Raw genomic sequence first — 24,875 nt, forward strand, 5'->3', positions numbered from 1 at the left:
AGACCTAATTATTTCCTTAAAGAGGAAGCACAATAGAAGAGCATAATGGGATGGGCACAACCTTCAAAACAAATTCGCTCCTTGTAAACTTCCCTACGACTGGGCAAGTTCGCAAATTCCTGATGTGGTGCGACGGTTAATCCAGATATAGAGAAAATCCAAGTCTTCTTGGCTGGAAGGGAAGGGTGCCCGAAATCTATAGATTAAGTTACTACTTTATCAGAAAGACACCTCTCTGGGAATTGGAATGCGAGGAAGAGTAGGCGCGAGGAAAGAAGTGAATACGAGAGAGTGGCGGAATTTATGACTGGGGAAGGGAGGACACTGAGCAGAGGGGAGAAGCAGCAGCAGAGGGGTAGGTGGCAGAGAGAAGAGGAATAAGGTTTGAAGATGAGTCTCTAAAAACGAATAGGATATGGCCCGTCACGGAGGCAGAAAGTGATCAAGCTTTCTGCAGGCCTTCGGGAAGAGAGAGGCTAAAGTAAGTGCTTTCAAAGCGTATGTCTCACAAAAAGATAGGACTAGTTTTGCCCAAAATTTCGCGACCTCCAGGTGAAATCGCTGAGCATTTTGGAATGTGCTCCCGTGGTTCCGTGTTTCTGGAATAGCAGTTGCTGAGATTGGAGTCTTGGGAAAAAGCCACAGGGACCCCAGGTTGTGCGGATTCCACGTGCTAGCACAGCAAGGTGAAGCTTAAAAACAGAATCCCCAAATGACTTTGGGCTACAATTTTGCATTTGCAGCAAATTGGCTTTAGTGTGTTTGGGCTTAATATTCAAAGCAAAGACTGAAAAAGAAAGGTCAAGCAGTGACCAAGCCTTTTTGAATTGAATAGACTCTTACCGAACCCATCAAAGTCCTGGAGAGCTCAGTTCTCCAGGCCTCTAGTCTGAGGATCTAGGATTCATGACCCTGTTCTGGTGTAGATGCTTTAAGTTTTCCCATAATTCTTTCTCACTCATACACAAAAGGCTACTGAGCCCACCTTTCTCCTAGAGCAGCTCTGGGAATATTTACAGTGCATTTTACTACTGACATGCTTGCCTTTCTCATTGGGAATCTGAAGAGCAAGACTTCAAATGTGGAAACTCAGATTTGCAGTATCATTTGAGAGTTATTCATTCAATGTGCACAGCAACCTTATTCTTTGTCCTACTGTCAAATAGATGAGTAAAATAGTGACTTAAGGAATGAGGAGGATGGCACAGTGTTGAGCGGTAAAGGTTGATAATGGAATTTAAATGTGGAAATTTTTAAGAACATCCCCAAGTCTCTGGATTGTGGAGATGCTAAGTCCTTTCATTTTGGGCAAGGAGGAGTGGACATTACTTGTTGTTGTTTTCTTTTTCTTTAGGGGCATTGGATAGGATTGAAAAGTGGAGAGAAGAGTTTGATCTGGGATTTCATTTATTCAGGGTACTTACAAATTTAAGGTGCATATTCACCTTAGTGTTTGGTAAGCATGGTGATTCTTGAGACTAGAATGTTACAGAGGTCTCTTATCTGGATATTTGTGTAAAGCACGTAGCTATAGAGAAGTGAGTCTTCGCACAGAGGTAGGGTGAGTCCTGAAGACAGTGCATTGTAGTTTGAAGATTTGGAGCTCCTTAAAGGTATTCATTGAAAACCAAGCAATAAGCTTTGCCGCTAGAGTGATCTTGGACTCTGGAGTTCATACCGATTATCATTATCTTCTTGGAATTTCTTGGTAGACCTAAGAAGGAGCAACCTCCAAGTGAGATGACTTGTATGTCTTCTTTGCCAATTTCTGTCCCAATAAGGATCTTCTCCATTTCACAGGAATCGTATGAAGCCCCCTTTTAACTTGGGAGGACTCCATTTTTCTAACAGAACTTGCCTCCCAGCTGACCCGGAAGGCAGCTCATCAGAGCATTTGAATGTGAGAGGAGTAAAGAGAAGCAAAAGTCCCCTTTGAAGAGACCATTAGACAGATGTCAGCCACAAAGATATACAATCATTTGTGTGTGGGTAGAACGATAGGCCACACCCAAAAAAAAACAAACCAAACCCGTTGCGTTCGAGTCAATTCCAAATCATATTGGCCCTATAGAGCAGGTGTTAATATGGCTCTGAATATTGTGAAGCACAACTAGGATAGTTTTGGGGTGGCTGAATTCAGGGGTTGATATTGTGGCTAGAGCAACCTGGATTCCAAATATACACTCCTACGTTCCCAATATGGAGGTAAATTAACAATAAAGAGGCTCAGCCCATTTTAGATTTCCAAAGCCTCTCTAATGTTAATTATTGATACGTGATATATCAATTCTCCCTTCCAGAAACACCTCAGAAATTAGTAGTCACTAGAAGCCAATTCAAGAATCTTCTACTTGTTGTGCAATAAGAAATAAACAACCATGGAAGGACTTGAACCCTCAATCCTCTAGATCTGGAATCAGAAACGTGATCCATTAGACCATGCAGCCAATACTGTGAGGATATGGTACGCTTGTTAAAGTTAAATAAGTTAAAGTGCTGATAAGGGAACATTAGTTTTCTGTTTTCAATTTTTTAACTTTGCAATTGAAGGCAATTTTTACAACATTCAAAAAAGGAATCAAATATCATCTGAAGCCTCTGAAAACAATTTAGAATTAGTAAGCCGAGATTGTGAGATAATCAGAAGTGACATATTTCCAGGGTTCTCTCATCTAAGTCACTTATAATGATGATGCATTTTGGTGGAGAATTATAAGCCAAGAACTGAACTCTGCCATAAAAGAATACAGAACGCCAGAAACTGGTATCTTCAGATTTTTTTTCTCAAGTATAATATGGTGCTGCTCCAGGGAGAAAAGTCTGGAAGCTCAAACAAGAGCTCCCTTTGTCAGAAATGTCTGCTTTTAATGCCAGGAAAATACTTTATTATAATCCATTTATAACAAAGAGTTTTAAAACATAGCTTTTAAGATACTTTATCCTTTACCCCCAAGTAAAAGAATGACCTGATTACAGAGGTGGGATGAGGTAGTGTGTCCCAAATCTCCCTGGGAGAGTGGTCCCTATGTGTGAGGTGCAGGTTGGTGTCTTCCAGTCTACATCAAATGTAGAGAAAGGAGACAAAATAGCTTGGAGGGATGCTTGTCTCATTGAAATGCTAACTAACCCCAAGGTATTTTGCTTAAACGTCTTTCCCTAGTTTCCCTGTGGATTGATCCACAAAACAATTCGAGATGATTCTGTGTGACCCATCCCCAACTCTGCCTTGTATATTGGTAGGGTAGGAGAGAGGAGAAATCCACAAATTCCTGAAGTTATGTAATCACAAATTCTCTCAGTTTTCACATACTCTGGGTTTCATGGAAGTGTTGAGTTATTTGGAAGAAGTAACAATAGTCTTTCCCATTCCCTACCCTGTCTTTCCTCTCCAGAGAGGCTAAATTTCCTTCACTCCAAAACTTTCCCCTTTGTTCCCAGATCCCTTGTACAGTATTTTCTCCAGGTTTGGGTCAAAACTCAAAACTATCTTAGGTCATATTCTGGATGCTATGTACTAAAAAAAAAAATGTACTAATGTACACTAATTCATCAAGAAAATTATCATTTTCACTTGGATCTGAATAGCAAATAGTACTCATGACATGAAGTCCTGAAGGAGGAAGAGAAAAAGGAGACCAAAGAGAAGGAGGAGGAGAAATAAAATGAAAAGAAGTGGCTCACAGATAGTAACGAAGGGCATCAAGAAGAAAAGCAAGCAAAGAGGTGCAGAAGACTAAACCCATGCATCTTTGCTTGCCCCACCATTAAAGAACATTCTCTTTGGTCTTCAGTTTTTCTCTCCTTTATCTCTTTTCTCCTCTGCCTTCCAAGGATGCAAGAAAAATATACAAGACAATGCAAAGGAATACAAAAAAGAGTAGCATGAGTGTTGCTTTAAGAAAAATAGATGCAGGTGAGCATGAAACCCTCTGGGTGTAGCAATGTGTTCTGAAAGCTGGTAGAGCTTTGTCTAGGTGGCCAAGTCTGTTTCTGCAAGTCAAAAGAGACAGAAGACAAGACAGAAGGAAGGGAAATTCTCCTAGTGCTTATGACATCTTTTTGGAACAGAAACTTCTACACAGGCAGGAGAATTACAAAGAAGCTATCTGGGAAGCAGGACATGAAACATAAAACCAACTGACCTACATAAAACCTCCATTAGTTACTCAAGAAAAGTTGGATGTAGAGGCCTGGGTAGCTCAGTTGGTAGAGCATCAGACTTTTAATCTGAGGGTCCAGGGTTCAAGTCCCTGCTCAGGCGTTATCCTCATTTTACCCTAGTTATTTCCCTTAGAAGCCTATTGACATTCCACTACCCCTTAGAGGAACTCTTCCAGACATTTACTATAGGTGTCCTGACTCATCTCTTCCTGCTCTTTGCTCAACAAGAGTCAGAATAGAGCAGGGAGAACAGAGAATGGACAGAGGGTTAAATGCTTAATTAATAGCCAAAAGGTTGGGGGTCTGAACCCACCCAGAGGTTCCTCAGGAGACAGGCCTGGTAATCTGCTTCTGAAAGGTGAAAGCCTAGAAAACACTATGGAGGAGTTCTACACTGCCCACAAGGGGTCAGCAAAAGTTGAGGCAGCCCAGTTCTTCCAAATGAGATGAAGGTTTCTAAAAACAAACTTCAGAGCCAGGGCCAAGATGGTGGAATAATCAGATACTTCTGGTGGTCCCTCTTATAACAAAGACCTAAAAAAACAAGTGAATCGATTCTATATGACAATCTACGAGCCCTGAACATCAAAGGGAAAGTTGAGGAATTGGACCAAGTGGCAGGGGGAGGGAGAGATTGTTCAGAAGCAGTGAGGAGTTGCCAGACCTGACCTGGTGGGAACCAGCACCCCTCAGGCCAGATCTGCTGGCACAAGCTTGGTGAGGCAAGCAGAGGTTTTAAGGACATGTTTTCCACACTGGCAGAGACTGATTGATGGAGAGGTCACTCATGCTTACAGAATCAGTGAAAAGTGATGCTCTTAGCAAAAGATAAGGATTGCGTCTAATCTAACCCACGGGCCAAAAAAACACCCGTTTGGAAAAAACTCTCTCCCATTTAACTGATCCCTCCCCACCCTGCACTGGGTCCTAAGCAGGATTCAGTGATAGCTGCTTTCCCTGGGCCGGAAGTAGGACCTGCCTTGAGCCCTGAGCCATCCTCCCAGCCTGGGAGAAGGAACAAATGAACAAACAAGGGGGAAAAATAATCTGCCAGCTCCTGTAAACTGGGAACTCAGGGCAGAAATAGCTCCTCTGCCTAAGCACAGGCATAAGTGGTCCATGGACTTTCAAACCTGCATGGACCTGTGTGGGACCATTTCAACAGTGTAGGCCCTCATTAGCACAGTACAACAGGGTATATACCTGAAGACTAATGTCAACTGTTTCAGCTATATGGTGAAGAGTCAGGTTTGTGACTTCTGACAATGCTCTGCCTATTAAGCACGATCCTCACCTACCCATATCAGGGGCCTGAGGACTGGTGGCTTCACCTATGCGACCTAGCCACCCTTGACAGGGATCCAAGGCTAAGTGGTGCCTCTCAGTCTTACCGCCAACAGCATTGGGTGCCCATAATCTGGGTGCAAACACACCCACCTAGGCACTCTGGGAACCAGGAACACATTTTCCTCATAGGCACTCAGGGGTTGTTATCAGTTCCCTGCCTTGCTCAGGGCATCGCCCCCTACTGCAGACTGATGCTTGTGCCTACACCAATCATACCTGCTCATCTAAGACTGTAGGTGAGAGCCTGCTCCACACACTTGGTGACCGACTATCTGGACACCTGAGCTGAATCCATACAAGTGAACTGACTCCTGGACTCATATACCTAGTAACAGCTCCAGCCAACTGGTGAGAGGACATTAGAGCTTCAAAGGCATCAATAATCAAACCAGTTCACCTGGGCAACTTATTTGGGCACATATCAAAATGAAACAAAGCAAGAAGCTAGGATACAGTAAGTAAACATAAAATAAATAAATACAATAACTTTATTGATGGCTCAGAGACAACAGTGAATATCGAATCACATAAAAAGGCAGACCATGACAGCTTCAGCAAAGCTCCCAAAATAAAGAATCAAGAAATCTTCCAGAGGAAGTGAAATTCCTGGAATTATCAAAGGCAGAATACAAAAGATTAATATAGAGAACTTCTCAAGAGATCAGGTAGGAGATCAGGCAAAATGCAGAACAAGAAAAGGAAGGCACAGACAGAGCATTAGAGGAACTTCAGCAGAGTAGAGAAATGCATAATGACAAATTTAATAGATTGCAAGAGTTCATAGAAAGACAGCAAACAGAAATTCAGAGGACTAACAAGAAAATTTCAGAATTAGACAATTCAGTAGAAAGTCAAAGGAGCAGAACTGAGGAAATGGACATCAGAATTAGTGAGACTGGAAGATACGCACTTGACACTGACATATTTGAGGTAAAATCAGATAAAAGAATTATAAGAAGAAATGCTAAGAATTATGTGGGACTCTATCAAGAGAAATAACCTACAAGTGATCTGAGTACCAGAACAGAGGTGGGTAACAGAAAATACAGAGAGAATTGTTGAAGATCTGTTGGCAGAAAACTTCCCTGATATCGTGAAAGATGAGAAGGTATCTATCCAAGGTGCTCATTGAACCCCACACAAGGTAGATCCTAAAAGGAAGTCGCTGAGACATATTATAATCGAGCTTGCCAAAGCCAAACGTAAACAGAGAATTTTAAGAGCAGCTAGGGATATACGAAAAGTCACCTACAAATGAGAGTCAGTAAGTGTAAGCTCGGATTTTTACTCAGCAGAAACCATGCAGGCAAGAAGGCAAAGGAATGATATATTTAAAGTCAAGACAGATTTGTTTGTTCTTTTGGTAGCCCATGGTACATGCAATATTCTCTGCCAACACCACAATTCAAAGGGGTCAATTCTTCTTTGGTCTTCCTTATTCATTGTCCAGCTTTCACATGCATATGATGCGACTGAAATCGCCATGCCTTGAGTTTTTTTTTAGGGGGCCAGGCTCACCTTAGGCTTCAAGGTGACATCTTTGCTTTTCAGCACTTTAAAGAGATCTCTTGTAGCCAATTCGCCCAATGCAATGGATCTTTTGATTTCTTGACTGCTGCTTCCATGGGTGTTGATTGTGGATCCAAGTAAAATGAAATCCTTGACAACTTCGATATTTTCTCCATTTATCATGATGTTGCTAATTGTTCCAGTTGTGAGGATTCTTGCTTTCTTTATGCTGAAGTGTAATCCGTACTGAAGGCTGTGGTCTTTGATCTTTATTAGTAAATGCTTTAAGTCCTCTTCACTTTCAGCAAGCAGAGTTGGGTCATCTGCATAAAGCAGGTTTCTAATGAGTCTTCCTACATGTTAGCTCATAGGGTTGCAGGCACTAGGAAATCCAAGATGTGCAAGCCTGGCAGCAGGCTAGAGACTTCTGCAGGCATATGTCCCCAGAACAGGAGATCAGGTGCCCTGAAGAATACAGGGTCAAGAGAGAGTGAGATTTGTCAGAACATTCTTTTATATACTGGAGACAGGCCACAAACCAAAGGAAAGTCCTCTTTTAAGTGATTGGTTGTTCATACCAGATCACATTATGGAAGAACACATGCCAAACCACTGAGAGTCAAGGCCTAGCTGACAATAACATAACATTAACCATTACAATACCAATTTAAAAACATAGACTATCCTAGTGGATTAAAAAGAACCAAAACAACAGACCCAGCTACTTGTTGTTTACAAGGAATCCACTTCAATATAAAAACATGGATAGATTAAAAGTAAACAGACGGAGAAAGATACACCATGCTAACACTAATCAAAAGAAAGCTGGAGCTGCTATATTAATTTCATACAAGTCAGGTTTCAGAGCAAGGAAAATTGTCAAAAATAAAGAAGGGATTACATAATGATTAAAGGGTCAATTCTCCAAGACATAATAATCCTGAGTGTGTATGCATCTAACAACAAAGCATCAAAATACATGAGGCGAAACTCATGTCCGAGAAAGGACTTAAGTCCAGGCTGTAGTCTGCAACACATGGGGTCACTATGAGTCATAATGAATGTGATGGCCATTGGTGATCCTGGTGGATCCAAGATGTATAACAAACTCCTAAAGCACAACAATAAAAACACAACCAACCCAATTAAAAAGTGGGTAGAATACCTGAAGAGCTAAGTCAGCAAAGAAGATATACAGAAGACATGTGCCATTAAAAAAAAAAAAAACTGGTTACCCATTGTCCAAATTTCACACACTTATAAGTTGATTGAGAACACTATGGCTTGGGACAGGTGCACCTCAGTCCTCAAGGTGACATCTTTCCTTTTTAACTTGTTATAGAGCTGCTTTGCAGCTGATTTGCTCAATGCAATGTTTCCTTTGATTTCTTGACCACTGCTTCCATGGGTGTTATTGTGGATCCAAGTAAAATGAAATCCTTGACAACCTCAGACTTTTCTCCATTCATCATGATGTTGCTTATTGGTCCAGCTGTGAGAATTTTTGTTTTCTTTATGCTGAGGTGTAATCCACACTGAAGGCCGTGGTCTGTGATCTTCATTAGTAAGTGCTTCAAGTCCTCTTCACATTCAGCAAGCGAGCCTGTGTCATCTGCATAACGCAGGTCCTTAATGAGTCTTCCTCCAATCCTGATGCCCTGGTCTTCTTCATATACTCCAGGTTCTCAGATTATTTGCTCAGCATACAGATTGAACAGGTACTGTGAAAGGATACAACCCTGACGCACACCTTTCCTGACTTTAAACCATGCGGTATTCCTTTGTTGTGTTCAAATGACTGCCTCTTGATCTATGCGCATATTTCTCATGAGAACAGTTAAGTGTTCCAGAATTCCCATTCTCTGAAATGTTATCCATAATTTGTTATGATCTTCACAGTCGAATGCCTTAGCATAGTCAATAAAAAACACAGGTGAAAATCTTTCTGGTATTCTCTGCTTTCAGCCAGGATTCATCTGACATCAGCAATGTTATCCCTGGGTCCATGTTCACTTCTAAATCTGGCTTGAATTTCTGGCAGTTCCCTGTCGATACACTGATGCAGCTGCTTTTGACTGATGTTTAGCAAAAATTTGTTTGCATCTAATATTATTGGTATTGTTGGATGATATCTGCATTTAGTTAGATTACCTTTTCTGGGAATAGCTATAAATATGGATCCCTTCCAGTCTGTTGTCCAGGTAGCTGTCTTAGAAATTTCTTGGCACAGATGAGTGAGCACTTCTAGTGCTGCATCTGTTTTTTGAAACATCTCAATTGATATTCCATCAATTCCCAGAGCCTTGTTTTTGGTCAATGCCTTCATTACAGCTTGAACTTCTTCAGTACCATCCATTCCTCATACACTCCCAGGGAATTACAAATTAAAACAATGATAAGATACCATTACACATCTATTGTTGCTATTTGGTGGCTATAATCCTAAATGCCAACAACACCACATGCTGGCAAGGATGTGGAGGTACAGGAACTGTCATTCATGCTGAGAAAATGCAAAATAACACAGTCACTTTGGAAGACATTCTAGCAGTTTCTTACAATGCTAAACATAGGCTTACATAAACATGTTGTTTTAGGTGCCATGGAGACGGTTCCAACTCGTAGTGACCCCATGCACAAAAGAGTGAAACACTGCCTGGTCCTGAGCCATCCTCACAATTATTGTTACAGTCATGCCCACTGTTGCAGCCAGTGTGTCAATCCATCTCATTGAGTGTCTTCGTCTTCTTCCCTGACCCTTCATTTGCCAAGCATGATGTCCTTCTCCAGGGACTGATCCATTCTGAAAACAGGTCCAAGCATGTGAGATGAAGCCTTGACATTCTGGCTTTTAATGAGCATTCTGGCTGTACTTCCTCCAAGACAGATTTGTTTGTACTTCTGACAGTCCATGGTATATTCAATATTCTTCATCAACACCATAATTCAAGGGCATTAATTCTTGTTCAGTCTTCCTCATTCATTGTTCAGCTTTTGTATGCACATGAGGCAATTGAAAACACCATGGCTTGGATTAGGCACATTTTAGATCTCAAGGTGACATCTTTGCTTTTTAACATTTTAAAGAGGCCTTTTGCAGCAGATTTGCCAAATGCAATGAATTGTTTGATTTCTGGACTGCTGCTTCTGTGGGCATTGATTGTGGGTCCAAGTAAAATGAAATCCTCAACAACTTCAATCTTTTCTCCATTTATCATGATGTTGCTTATTGATCCAGTTGTGAGGGTTTTTATTTTCTTTATGTTGAAGTGTAATCCATACTGAAGGCTGTGGTCTTTGATCTTCATCAGTCAGTGCTTCAATTCCTCTTCATTTTCAGCAAGCAAAGTTGTGTCACCTGCTTATCACAGGGTGTTAGTGAGTCTTCCTCCAATCCTGATACTGCATTCTTCTTCATATGTTCCACCTTCTTGTATTATTTGCTCAGTATAAAGACTAAGTATGGTGAGAGGATACAATCCAGACACACACCTCTTTTGACTTTAAACCAGTATCATTCTGTTCTGTTCAAACGAATGCCTATTGGTCTATGTACAGGTTTCTCATGAGCACAATTAACTGTTTTGGATCTCCTATTCCTCACAATGTTAGCCATAATTTGTTATGATCCACACAGTCAAATGCCTTTGCATAGTCAATAAAACACAGGTAAACAACCTTCTGGTATTCTCTGCTTTCAGCCAAGATCCATCTGATATCTGCAATGATATCCCAGTTTCCATGTCCTCTTCTGAATCGGACTTGAACTTCTGGGAGTTCCCTGTTGATGTACAGCTGCAACGGCTTTTGATCGATCTTCAGGAAAATATTACTTGTGTGTTATATTAATGATACTGTTTGATAACTTCTGCATTCTTTTGGATCACCTTTTGTAATGGATTGAATTGTGTTCCCCCCAAAGAAGTATAATAAGTGTCAACTTGGTTAGGTCATGATTCCCAGTATTGTGTGGTTGTTCTTCATTTTGTGATTATAATTTTATGCTAAAGAGGATAACGCTGAGATTGTAACACCCTTACTAAGGTCACATCCCTCATCCAATGGAAGGGGCATTTCTCTGGGGTGTGGCCTGCACCACCTTTTATCTTACAAGAGATAAAAGGAAAGAAAAGCAAGCCAAGAGGCAGGGAGCTCATACCACCAAGAAAGCAGTCCCAGGATTCGAGTGTATCCTTTGGACCCAGGGTTCCTGTGTGAGGAAGCTCCTAGTCCAGGGGAAGACTGATGACAAGGACCTTACTCCAAAAATGACAGAGAGAGATAGCCTTGCCCTGGAGCTGAGACCCTGAATTTGGACTTGTAGCCTACTAGACTGTGAGAGAATAAATTTCCCTTTCTTAAAGCCATCCACTTGTGGTATTTCTGTTATAGGAGCACTAGATGAATAAAACACCTTTCTTTGGAATGGGCACAAATTTGGATCTCTTCTAGTGGGTTGGCCAGGTACCTGTCTTCCAATTTTCTTGGTGTAGATGAGTTAGCACCTCCAGTGCTGCATCCGTTTGTTGAAACATCTCAGTTGGTATTTCGTCAATACCTGGGTCCATGATTTTTGCCAATGACTTCAGAGCAACTTGGATCTCTTCTTTCAGCACCATCAGTTCTTGACCATATGCTACCTTCAGAAATGGTTGAATGTCGACCAATCATTTTTGGTACAGTGACTCTGTGTATTCTTTTCATCCTTTTTGATTGTTCCTGCACCATTCAATATCTTCCCCATAGCATCTCAAGCCTTTCATTTTTTCTTCAGTTCTTTCAACTTGAAAAATGCCAAGTGTGTTCTTCTCTTTTGGTTTTCTAACTCCAGGTCTTTGCACATTCCATTATAAGACTTTACTTTGTCTTCTCGAGCCACCCTTTCAAATCTTGTCTTCAGCTCTTTTATTTCATTCTTCCTTCCATTGGCTTTTGCTACTCTATGTTCAAGAGCAGTTTTCAGAGTGTCTTCTGACACCCAGAGTAGTCTTTATTTTATTTCATATCTTTTTAATGATCTCTTGCTTTCTTTGTGTATGAAATCATTGATGTCATTCCACAACTTGTCTAGTCTTTGGTCATTAGCGTTCAGTATGCCAAATCTATTTTTGAGATGGCCTGTCATGTATCTGTCCGTTTGTTGTACTGTGGTGGCTTGCATGTTGCTGTGATATTGGAAGCTTTGTCACTGTTATTTCAATTACCAGTAGAGTCACCTTCAGTGGACATATTTCAGTTGAGCTTCCAGACTAAGACAGACTTGGAAGAAGAACCTAGCAGTCTGCTTCTGAAAAAATTGGCCAGTGAAAACCTTATGAATGGCAAAAGAACATTTTCCATATAGTGCTGGAAGAGGAGCCCCTCAGGTTGTCAGTCACTAAAAATATGACCGGGCAAGAGCGGCAACCTCAAAGTACAGTCGACCTTAATGATGTGAATGGAGTTAAGCTTTCAGAACCTTCATTAGCTGATGTGGCACTACTCAAAATGAGAAGAATCAGCTGCAAACGTTCATTAATAATCGGAATGTGTAACGTACCAAGTATGAATTTAGGAAAATTGGAAGATGTCAAAAATGAAATGGAACCCATGAAGATCAATGTCCTAGTCATTAGTGAACTGAAATGGACTAGTATTGGACATTTTCAATCAGACAGTCCTGTGGTCTACTATTCTGGTAATGACAAATTGAAGAGAAATGACATTGCATTCATTGTTTAAAGTGCACTTCAAAATCTATCCTGAAGTATAGTGCAGCCAGTGATAGGATAATATCCATATGCCTACAAGGAAGACCAGTGAATAAGATAGTATTCAAATTTACGCACAAACCACTAATGCCAAAGATGAAGAAATTGAGGATTTTTACCAACTTTTGCAGTCTGAAATTGGTCAAATATGTAGTCAAGATGCATTGATAATTACTGGTGATTGGAATGTGAAGAAAGTTGGAAACAAAGAAGGATTGGTTTTTGGAAAATATGGCCTTTGTGATAGAAACAGTGCTAGAGATTATGTGATAGAATTTTGCAAGACCAACAACTTCTTCATTGCAAAACCTTTTCTCAACAATGTAAATGAAACCATACATGTGAATCTTGCCAGATGGAATACACAGGAATCAAATCGACTACATCTGTGGAAAGAGATGATGGTAAAGCTCAATAGCAACAGTCAGAACAAGACTGGGGGCTGACTGTAGCACAGACCATCAATTGCTCATAATACAAGTTCAAGATGAAGTTGAAGAAAACTCAAACAAGTCCACAAGGGCCAAAATACAGCCCATACATAAACATAGGCATACATAAACATATTATGCAGTCATTGTGCTCCTAGATATTTATCCAAATGAAGTAAAAGCTTATGTCCACCAAAAACCTGCACACAAACGTTTATAGCAGCTTTACCGATAATTTCCGAAAATTGGAAACAAGATGTCCTTCAACAGATGAATAAACAAGCTGTGGCACATCCATATAATGGAGTATTACTCAATAACAAAAATAAGTGAGTTTTCACACTATGAAAAGCTAGGAAGGAACATTAAATTTATATTGTTAAGTGAAAGAAGTTAGTCTGAAAAAGCTACATATCGCATGATTTCAAATATATGACACTCTAGAAAAGGCAAGATTTTAGACAGTAAAAAGATCAGTGGTTGCTAGCAATGCAAGGGAAGTTCGGAGTTATGAATAGGTGGAGCACAGAGCATTTTTAGGACAGTGAAACTATTCTGAATGATACTGCAATGGTGGACACTTAACATCACACATATTGCTTTTATACCATCAAACAGCCAAGATACCGCCCAACATTTACACACACATACACATACACACAGGCAAACATATACACATCCCCATCAGTTTTGTGTGTGACACTCTAGTTTTCTGCTTAAGTGAAACCTACCACACACTATTTCTTTTTCTTATTGTACAAACCCCATGAGCCCACTGAAAGAACAAGCCTGACAGACAAATCATGTTCTGCCAATTTCAAAAAAGATTCAGTGTTATTTTTATGAATATTAGTAAAGGCTTGTATATGGGCAAACCAGGATGAGAAAAAGCTAACAGGTAGAAATCAGGTATCAGGGAATGGATTGATTTTTAGTCTTCTTCTGTGGTTTAAAGAACTAAGTTTAACCATGATAAATCTCAGGATTCTAGAAGGATCTTGGAGCAAGCTTATTTGTTTTCCACAAATATCCCAAATGAATTTCTAATCCCCAAATCTCAAAGTACATTTTTCAGTCTTTATCCACCCTGAACATGGGTGTACTTACTGATCACTCACAGATCGAAGTGTGGAGACAAGAGTGTTACCCTGAGTTCACTAACATTTCACAGCTGTGTTCCAAGGTATCTTGAATTTCATATAGTTGATCTCTCTCTTCCTTCCATGCCCTTCCATCCCCAATTTTTCAAAACTCCCTTTTCTGTACCTCCTTCTGTTTGAAAATGACTTAATGCTTCACTCACTTTCGTTGTTGTCCTTTAGATCCTATCTATTTATCTTCTCTTTCACTCTTATAGTTCACCTTTCTCTAAATCTTGAAGCTGCTGCTTCATACATGCTTTATGGGTTCCTCTTCTGGCCTGTTGGTAGGGCCCCGACTTACCTGATATCTCAAGTAGAAGACAAAAGACCTTTATAAGGAAATGCAGAATGTATCACTATGTGGTTTTACTCTGCTGTTGCTTTTCTCCATCAAATCTGTCACATAGATTCTGATTGAAGAAACAGCAAATACAGTGCAGACTTTCAGGCAGCCAAAAGATTAATTTCTTTAGCTTTGTGCTTCAGGTTAAGACAACTATAGAAGAAATCAAAAGAGCTGAAGATGGGGACTTGATTCTTTGCCACCCATAATACAAGGCAGAGACTTTTACAACTCAAGCTTGTAAGAAAGCCTCCATGGAAACCTCTTGTGACTATTTATCCCACACACGTTTCCAATCTCTGCCTTCACATTCAAGCCCTATGAAGAATCAGTATCCTCCATTGGTTCCTCAGCGATTCCTGCCTAAAGCAGCTGCTGATACCTCTTAACACTGATCAACACTACCTCAACGCTCAAGGATTCTGAATCTCAGTTAAAAACACCTAGTTCTAGGTAAAAGTTAACCAGCAGCCCTTCAGGAATGGGGCTTGTGTAGTTCAGTGGTAGAGCACATGCCTTTCGTGTATGAGGCCCTGGCTGCCAACCTCCGCACATCTATACTTTTTCTCTGGTTCAGCGCTATTTAAACCCAGTCTTGAAGGAATACAAATTCACTTTTCCTAATATTTTCCATTCAACTCCTGCACCCATAAAGAGCAAAAACATAACCCAATGGACTTCCTTGAATGCTCTTTCATTTCTGTGCTATGACCTTCTATATCCATTAAGGTGAATGTGACAGCAGGAGTATGATGAGAACAGGGAGAAAAGAAGAACCAGATGCTAACAGACTCTCTTCAATCACCCAAAACAAAAGCGTGCACCTTAAGCTCCTATTTTGTACTATTATTAAAGAGACAGAAAGAAAGATAAAGGGTGGGGGGTTTCAAAGGGCCCTGTGGATAGTTTTTTTTAACCAACTAAACCCCAAAGCCCCCCAGTGAGGTTCCCTCTGGACTACCTCCAGATATGCTGATACCTAAATTATTTCAGGGCAAAACTGAGTGCATAAGCTTTCCTTTTCTTTGATTCTCTTTCCCTTTATTTCTGACGAGGTGGCCGAGTGGTTCAGTCGATGGACTGCTAATCCATTGTGCATTGCACACGTGGGTTCAAATCCCATCCTCGTCATTCCTTCCTTTCCTCATTGTGTCGTGGAAGTGAGATTTGGAACTCTGGTGGCACAGTCATTTTTTGCTAATGAAAAACTAAGTAATTCAAATCTACCAGCAGTGCCTTGGAAATGCTAAGGGGCAGTTCTATTCTGTCCTATAGGATCACCGTGAATCTGGATTGACTAGAGGGCAACTGGTTTGGTTTTATTGTTTTTGACCCCTGACAGGTGCACAGCATCGCCCAAGAAGAGAAACACACCTTTGGACTTTCACCTTCCCATCATCCAAACACAGATTCTCCAGACAGACATTATTTTCCTTTTGCCCTTTTGTAACCTCACTGTATTTGTCTCAGAGCCCCAATATTGCCCCAGAGAAACTTTCAGGAGGCAGGCAAAAACCAAAAGAGATAAGAAAAGTCTCCATAAAGTAACAGGAATCCATATTTGGACTCCCCCCCGCCCACACGGGGAAAACCAGGTGTCATCAAGTCGTTTCTGGCTCATGGCAACCTCATACATGTCAGAGTAGAACTCTCCTCTCTAGTGTTTTCAATGGCTAATTGTTTGGAAGTAGGTCATCAGATACCTCTGAGTGACAGGAACCTCCAATCTTTCAGTTAGCAGCAAACAAGTGTTAACTATTTAAGTCCACCTAGGGACTCAATTCCCAGGGAAAAACAAAAACCCAACTGCTCAGGGGATCCGGACAACACCGCATCCAATCATCTCTCAATCTCAGTTTATTAATTCTAAGTAATTGTTCTCAGAGGTTTCAGACGATCTTTGATTCCTTTTCTGAATGTTGCTAAAATTTTCTCCAACTTCAAAGTTAAAAATTTGAAAACAGAAACCTAATGTTCCCTTATCAACATTTTCACTTACGTGCTTGTACCACATCCTCACAGTGTTGGCTGCGTGGTGGAATGGATAAGGTGTCTGATTCCAGATCTAGAGGACTGAGGATTCCAACCCCTTCGTGGTCGTTTATTTCTTATTGGGCAACAAGTAGAAAATTCTCGAAATGACTTCCAGTGACTAATTTCTCAGGTGTTGCTGGGAGAACTGATATAGGTGAAGTTTCTTCTTTCACAAATCAGTAACAATAAAGAGGCTTTGGAAATCCAAAAACGGTTGAGCCTCAAAAAGAAAAGGGAGCAAATCTGTGTACCAGTAATGATCATTATCCTGTCCTCTTAGTTGATTACTTTTTTCTAATAACTTTTCAAGATTTCATTGGGTGTTTATTTCTTTTCTTCAAGATATAAATGAATCTTAACTAGATAGTACACAAAAATTTTTTTAGGCAAAGGGAAGGGCAACACATAACACAGGAATAGTCAGTACGATTGGACTAAACCAAAAGCAAAGAAATTTCCTCAATACAACCAAAACCTTCAAAGGTCAGAGTAGCATTAGCTACATTAGCGATTGAACACAAAAGTGGCATGTGCCCTTTTAGCAGAATGAGATGAACTGGAGTATAAAAGTTTTAGTAGATGCAGGGTACTAATATTTTTACTATATAAATACTTTTTACAAAAAGACTATTCCCCATATGCTACAACAAAGAAAATGAGTCAATGAACTTAGTTGTTTCAACAATCAATATAAAATGCTGTTGATCTCCCACAACAAAAAATTGACTTTCACCTTTTTTGCTTTAAATGGCTCACACTTCAATTTTGATGCTTGCTTCATAATAAGTGCTATAATTATAAATGAACAAATGAAAAATGTCTTAAAAGAAAATTTAATGATCCGAAAACAAATATCACAGGAAGTTACTATATTTTATTTTTAGGTAGCTTTTTCATCTCTAACATGTTATCATTAAAAATATATCTTTCTATTTTTTGCCGTTATGAAATTCTTCAAAGATTTAATCACAATTAAGCTGCTGAACAATACCTACTTCTATATATAATAAGGATAATGGATAGAGTCTTTCCTGAATTATTGTTTTAGGCTGAGGGTTGGGGTGTCTTTAGGATAGAAACCAGCATTCTGTTGTGCACTTTGTGATCACTAAAATTAGAAATATGAATAAAGCAATTTCAACACTGGGAAATAGGCATTGCATTTTATCTTCTATTATGGACTCATACATGCCTAAAAAAAACAAAACACAAAAAACATTTGTGTTTTTGTCTTTCCTGAACCTGTAAACTTAGTTCTCATGTAAGAATGACATTGTGGCACTTCTCCATAAAAGTTTGTATTTAAGCCATGAGGATGAGCCTGCAAGAATTTCTTGGATGCCTTCAGGCATTCTTTATCAGGTCTATCTACATTGTTTGAGAAGGAAAATCTATTTGAAAGAGCTTCATACATGTGCATCCTTCTTTTCATGCAAGTTTCTAGTGTGTCAATGATGGCATATTATGTAGTTAGGCGAAATTGACCTCTAGCACTCAATGATACTTCTGGAGCACTTCCATCATTTTACTTGTTTCTTTCTAATGCATCTGCAACGGAGAACTGCTTGATAATCAGTATTTGGCAGTATTTGTATTGTTGTGTTTCCAAAATTTTCTCTTCAATTATGTAAATACCCTGTTAATGACTAGCAGAGATCTGTGCATCTCTTAAATTTACTTCTGAGTCTTGGAGAGCTTGACTCATCTGATGAAAATGCTGTAGTATGCTATTCCACATAACCAACATAAATACATACTCTAGTGTTTGCATTTTGTTGGCCATGTTTTCAGTTTCTCTTTTGGTATCTCTTTTTTATGTCTGGTCTTCAGCAATATTTTCTAAGGCATCTAGAATCTTAGTGTACAATTCCAGGCTTGCACTCCTTGTTGCAGCATGGGCTTCCCAACATGTATTAGAAAGACCATTTAATATTCAATCATTGCCTAAGTATGTTTTAAGAACTACCCATTGGGTGAGCAGAGGTGGCAAAAAATGTGTAGAGTAACTGAACAGTAGAAAAGAAAAACCCAACTGCTTCCAGCCAGCATGTGAATGTGCAGCACATGGTATGAAAATGGCAATTCATTACATTCTAAAATTTTCTGCCTTTATAAATTTGCATGCCTTTATAATGCCCTGACATATTGGCAGCATTGTCATAGGACTGGCCTCTGCACTTTAAGAAATCAATTTTGCAAACTTCACATAAATAGTGAAGCACTTTGTTTGCAATTTCTTCACTGGTATGACTTTTTAAGCTGCTGAATGTGATATATTGCTCAACAGGTTTTCCACGTGTTGGAGATACATAATTTAAAACAATAACTTAGGTGATCTGTATGAGAAAGACCAGGAGTGGAATCTACAGGCAAACTGAAATACCAAGGTATGCTTATTTCACTGAAAATAATTGATCAAACTTTATCACTTATTAAGTTGATTAATTCTTCACACGTTGTTTTAGACACATATGATGGGTTGCCATTTTTTGTGTTATCCTTTTTTGAGATGTGACCTGCTAAAAATGAATTAAACTGAGAAACAAGTTCAAGTAAACACTGAAAATGTCTCTTTTGTGGGAACACTTCATTTCTTCCCTGAAAAGATAGCCCGTGCTCAACGAGTATTATAATGACAGCAACAACACATTGCAAAACGGCTTTCCAATACTGACGTTCTTCATTAATTTGTGTTTCCAGTTCATGAGTTAAGCAAAAACCATGTCTTTGGTTTAAATAAGACACCATACAATCTCTGTGAATTGAACTGTTTTCATGTTTATCAATCAAATTCAAGTTGCTAAATCCATTTGTGGCAAATGGAAAATCAAATGATTCAGGACTGAATAGTTTGCAAGCAAAACAATATACAGAGGCAACTGATGGGAATCCCTCTTACAATTCTCACCATTAGCTTTGAACCCTAGAAATATATTCTGGCTATAGAACCTTGTTTGTTTACCATCCAGAAAATTTTGACATGAATTTTCAAATGGTCCACTATGATGTTGACAATCACTTTGGACCTGTTTTGAGTCAGTAATTTACATCATTAGAAGAAAAATTATTCCACAAAGCAGGATCTGTATTTGTCATTCATGGGGTTGGCAGGTGCAACAATTCCAGATTCTGAAACAGTTTCACTTTCTACAGCATTATTAATATTTTTTTATTACAGCTAGGAATGGATGCAGAATTTGGAAAAAAAATTCTGTTTTATTCATATTGCTATTAGCAATTTCAGCAGTAGTGGTACCAATACAATGATTTGCACCCATTAAAACCAAGCATTCAAAGAAGATGTCTCTTCTGATTCATTATATTTTGAAAAGGAAGTTAATTTTTTGAATTGTCTCTAGTAATTCACAAATCTTTTACTTTTTAACTTCTGTGAGCTTTCGTTTTTGCACTCCACTTAGTTTAAATTTAATTTTTTAATTTGGCTGTGTCACAGCAAATAAATTGGAATAATTGAAAATAAAATTTATTAAAAAATTTACATTCAAATTTGGACATTAACACAAAATTTATATTTAAAACTTAGTAAGTAAAAAAATTAACTTAGAACATGCAATTTTGTTCTTCAGGTCTGAGATAGTCAAAACTAATAGTACTTACAAGGTGGTTGAAAATATTTTCATTCACTTGTGTACGATGTTTGTTGGTGGGCCCTATGCATATCTCCACAAGTGTTTTTGGTCTTGAAATAATACTTAAAAACTTGTGCATTCACTTTCTCTACCTTGATGCTGCATCTTCGCAGTTTGTTGGAAAAGTGTTGTCACGTGAGAGGGTTGAGAATGATGGCAAAGAGCATGATACAAATACAAGGGTGTGCTCAATCTGAAGATGCATCTTGGTTCTCTTTGGGCAGGAATAGCTACATCACAAGTCTCATGATTATAGTGCTGCTGGCACGTTCTTATGTGATCTACAAGAGAAAATTAAATGTGAGGTTATATCTGATCTGTCTGAAATGAAAAGGAAAATATAATTGTTATTGTATACAAAATATATAAAATGGTACCAATTTCATTAGTGCCCTGTCTATTCCCTTCCACCTTGGCAATTGCTTTTCCTTGTGTCCTGTCTGCTTGGGATCTATGACTCTTTGCTTTGGAAACTGATGCTCCAGTTTTGTTGACACCCTAAGCACATGCTTACAATGTTTATTGGGTGATCCATTCCTGGTCCTATAGGTCTAAACTCAAGATGTTGGCAGAGGTGTGTTCTTTCTGGAGACTCTGGTGAGGAATTCGTTCCTTGATTTTTCTGGCTGCTAGAAAAAAAAAATTTTTTTTTTTTTTTTAACCACCCAAATCCTTTGGCTCCCGATTGCATCACTCTGACCTCTGCTTCTATTGTTTCATTTCCTTTTCTGACTCTGGCCCTCCTGTCTCCCTTTTATAAGGCTCTTATGATTATACTGTGTGCACCCAGAAAATCCAGGTTAATTTTTCCACTGCAACATCCTTAACTTAATCAAATTTGCAAAGTCCTTTTTGCCATGTAAGGTAACCTATTCACAGCTTTCGGATATTATGACATGGATATCTTCGCCGGGGCTTTATTACACCTACCACAGTCTGCCCTCTGGTCTCCAAAGATACACATCTGACCCACATGCAAAAACATTCATTTCATCCCAACATTCTCCCAAATCTCAACCCATGTCAGCATCAACTCAAAGTCCAAAATGTCATCAAAATCTTATCAGCTCAAAAGTTCTAAATCTTCTCATTTAAATTGTCTAAATTAGGTATGATTGAGGCTCTGAGTATAATTCATCCTGAGATACAATTCCTCTCTATGTGTGAATCTGTGAAATTCAAGAAACAATTTATCTGCTCCCCAAAATACAAAGGCCAGATAACAATAAGAAAACAGTTATAGACGTTCCACTTAAAAAAGGCATGAAATTGAAAGAAAAAAAAGGATTCGCTATCCCAAGAAATGTCTAAATGCAGCCAGGCAAACAGCATTAGGTTTCAAGGCCTGGAATTAAAGCTCTGTGGTTTGATTGCTCTGCCATCAGAAATCCTCTCAGAGCCATCCTTCCATTTTCATGAAGAGTAGTATGTGCTTGCAGCTGAATAGTTTTATCAGCCTGTTTCCTATCTGTAGAAAGATTAGGAATGTGAGACAGGGATTGAGAGGTATGTATTTTATTGAGGGAGAGATCTTCAGGAGAGGGAGGGAAAATTAGCCAAACAACAATGTGTTCTCCTGTGAAGTCTACATTTGGCCTGACGCATATGACGGGGAGGCTAGAATGTAAATCACATAGCAGAGTTGTCCTTGAGTCAAGGTGTTTGGACTTTTGCACCTTGTACCTTCTCCAGTCAGCCACCGGCTGCTGCTGGGAGTGGAGTGACGTCATAATCTACTATGTGTCTCCAAACCAAGGGCAATTCACTGGAGAAGATGACAGGGATAAACCACTGGGGGGGGGGGGTTGGGTGCAGCCACTGTAAAAAGAAAGTGGGAAAATTAAAGAAGTTGGTAGGGATACCAAGATTATGTAATACTGTAAAACTATTAGATGAATGGAAGATACTCTAGGTTTGTGATTTTACAACTGAAGCGTGAATGTCCCATACAGCATCTCTTAATTTAGGAAAAAGAACAGATTTTATTTACTCACTAGTATACATCACTTATTGTATCTGTAGATTTTGGATAATACTCAGTGTTGTTGAAAGAATTAAGTCCTTGGCAGAAAACAATTGTTCAATCATAAGAATAATGATAAAAATGTGGTCCCTAGATGGCACGTTTGTTTTGCAGTGGACTGCTAGCCTAAAGGTGGGAGGTTCCAATTCACCCAGTGGTACCTCAGAAAAGAGGCTTGCTGATCTGCTTTCATAAAGATCACAGCCAAGAAAACCCCATGGAGCAGTTCTACTCTGAACACATGGTGTTATCATAAGTTGGAATCAACTCCCTGGCAACTAACATAAAAAACAGTGATTAAAAACAACAATGATAGTGGGACTTTAATGATTGCTTATTCATATGCCAGATATTTTTCTAAAATATTTCAGGTATATTTACTCATTGAATCCTCCCGTCAACTCTATTAGATAGGATTATTATTATTTCCACTTCACATATTGGAAATTGAGGCCCAGCAAGCCAAAGCAATTTGCCAAAATTCCCTTAGCTATTAAGAAGAACAGCTGAGGGATGAATACAAGCAGTGTGACCTAGTTCAACATGGTCCTATTTATAATGAATAGAGGTGAGGCCTAGACATAGTTGGGGGACAATTTTCTAATTACAAGCAGTCCCAGGTTACAGAAGCCCAACTTATGTACAACCTGTAGTTATGAACCATCCCCTGTAAAGCCTGTTATATTAAAAATTTGAGGTATATACAATGGTTCATAATAACAAACAGGCACTACTTTGTGATTTACTCCAAAATATTATCATTACTGTGTTATTATGTTAAAGATGTTTTAGTGTATCTGAAAGTGTTTAATGGTTTTTACACCTAGAAAAGTATGCTATATACTGTATTATATACAAAGACAAACATTTGACTAGCTGACCTTAGATATGAACCATACCTGTTTTGATTTACATACAAATTTGTTTCTGCCTTACTTAATAAGAAAAGTCCAATGTACTTTCATGTCAAACTGATCAAGTTTCTAATGCTCACAGTAAGGTAAGAAAAAACTGTTCCTAGACAGGCATTGGTCTGCAGGCCACAATTTGAACAGCACTGATTGAATCGCCATGAGTCGGAATCAACTGGACAGCACCTAACAACAACAAAAACAACGAGGACATACGATGTACGGGGGGTGCAGCCCTGGTGATGCAGTGGTTAAGAGATCAGCTGCTCTCCAAAAGGCTGGCTGTTCAAATCTACCTGCTGCTCCTTGGAAACCCTATGGGGCAGTTCTACTCTGTTCCATAGGGTTACTATGATTTGGAATTCACTCTATGGCAGTTGGTTTGGCTTTTTTTTAGAAATCAGAAGATATCGAAGGAAATACTTCTCCTCCACTTTTCTGTTTAGATTGAGGTTATATTCACATATCGTAAAATGCATAAAACTTATTCAGTTTGATGAATAATACATATGTATACAAATAGAACCAAAATTCAAACCAAGATAAAGAAATTTTTAGCTCCCAGGAGCTCCCCATATCTCATCCCAATCAGTTCCAATCTTCTGACTTCTAGCATAGATTAATGTTTCCTGAGCTCTGAAATACAAAAAATCAATTCATATAGTACATGTTCATTTGAGTACAGATTCTTTCACTCAGTATGCTTTTTATTAGATGCATCCATACTGCTTCTAGTAGCAGTATTTCTTTCTTATTGCTCTGTCATATTCCATTGTATGAATACTGGACTTCAGACTTTTTCATTCATTTTACTGTTGGTATACATTTGAAATCGCTGATGACATTATGAACATTCTTGTACATGTCTTTCAAGAGCAATAAGCGTGCACTTTTCTAGGGTCTAATTGCAACTGTTGCAACTGTGAGTTTTCTGGGCTGTAGGTTGTATGTTTGAGGCAGTATTCCAAGTAGTGTACCAATGTTGTTGTACCAGTTGACAGTTTCGTAAGCAATGTATGAAAGTTTCAATTCCATATGGTCAGAGACACTTGATATCATCAGTTATTTTAACTAATGCAATTTTTGTGAAAAGTAGTATTATTTCATTGTGTTTATTAATTTGCATTTAACTATGTATTTCAGTAAAGTTTATGTTCAGTCTTTGCTCTTTCCCGTTGAGTTTCAGTCTTTTTTCTTAGTGTTTCATAGTTCTTCATCTATTCTACATAAGGGTCCTTTGTCAAATGTAAGTATGGAAATATCCTCTCTTAGACTGGTATAATCCCCTCTTCTTAAGGAGAAGGGGGCTTGGAAAACTTTGTAAGAAGAGACTAAAAAAGAAAAAGAGGATAGGGAGAGAAGTTGAAAAAACAAGCTAAAGTTCCATCATACACTTTTCCTGGTGGTTTCAGGAAAAAATGGGCAGGGCAACTTACTCGGGTGGGAAACTTGGAGAGGGACAATGGGATGGAACGTTCTAGGAGCAGAAGGTGTTTTTTCGTCCTCAATCTCTTTACTTATCTCCTGGTGTAGTTTGAGTATTTAGAAATAGCAAAATGTGAAACAGTGGGTTT

General features: G+C 39.0%; 2 non-coding genes across 2 annotated transcripts; both read left to right on the top strand.

Moving 5' to 3' along the window:
- Window positions 1–4,188: 4,188 nt before the first annotated feature.
- On the top strand, window positions 4,189–4,261 carry TRNAK-UUU (transfer RNA lysine (anticodon UUU)). The gene has a single exon. It is a non-coding gene; the product is annotated as a tRNA-Lys (tRNA).
- An 11,471-nt stretch (window positions 4,262–15,732) lies between these two features.
- On the top strand, window positions 15,733–15,814 carry TRNAS-GCU (transfer RNA serine (anticodon GCU)). Its single transcript has one exon. It is a non-coding gene; the product is annotated as a tRNA-Ser (tRNA).
- Window positions 15,815–24,875: the final 9,061 nt, after the last annotated feature.

The sequence above is a fragment of the Elephas maximus genome, chromosome 1, assembly GCF_024166365.1.
Source record: "Elephas maximus indicus isolate mEleMax1 chromosome 1, mEleMax1 primary haplotype, whole genome shotgun sequence".
NCBI lineage: Eukaryota > Metazoa > Chordata > Mammalia > Proboscidea > Elephantidae > Elephas > Elephas maximus.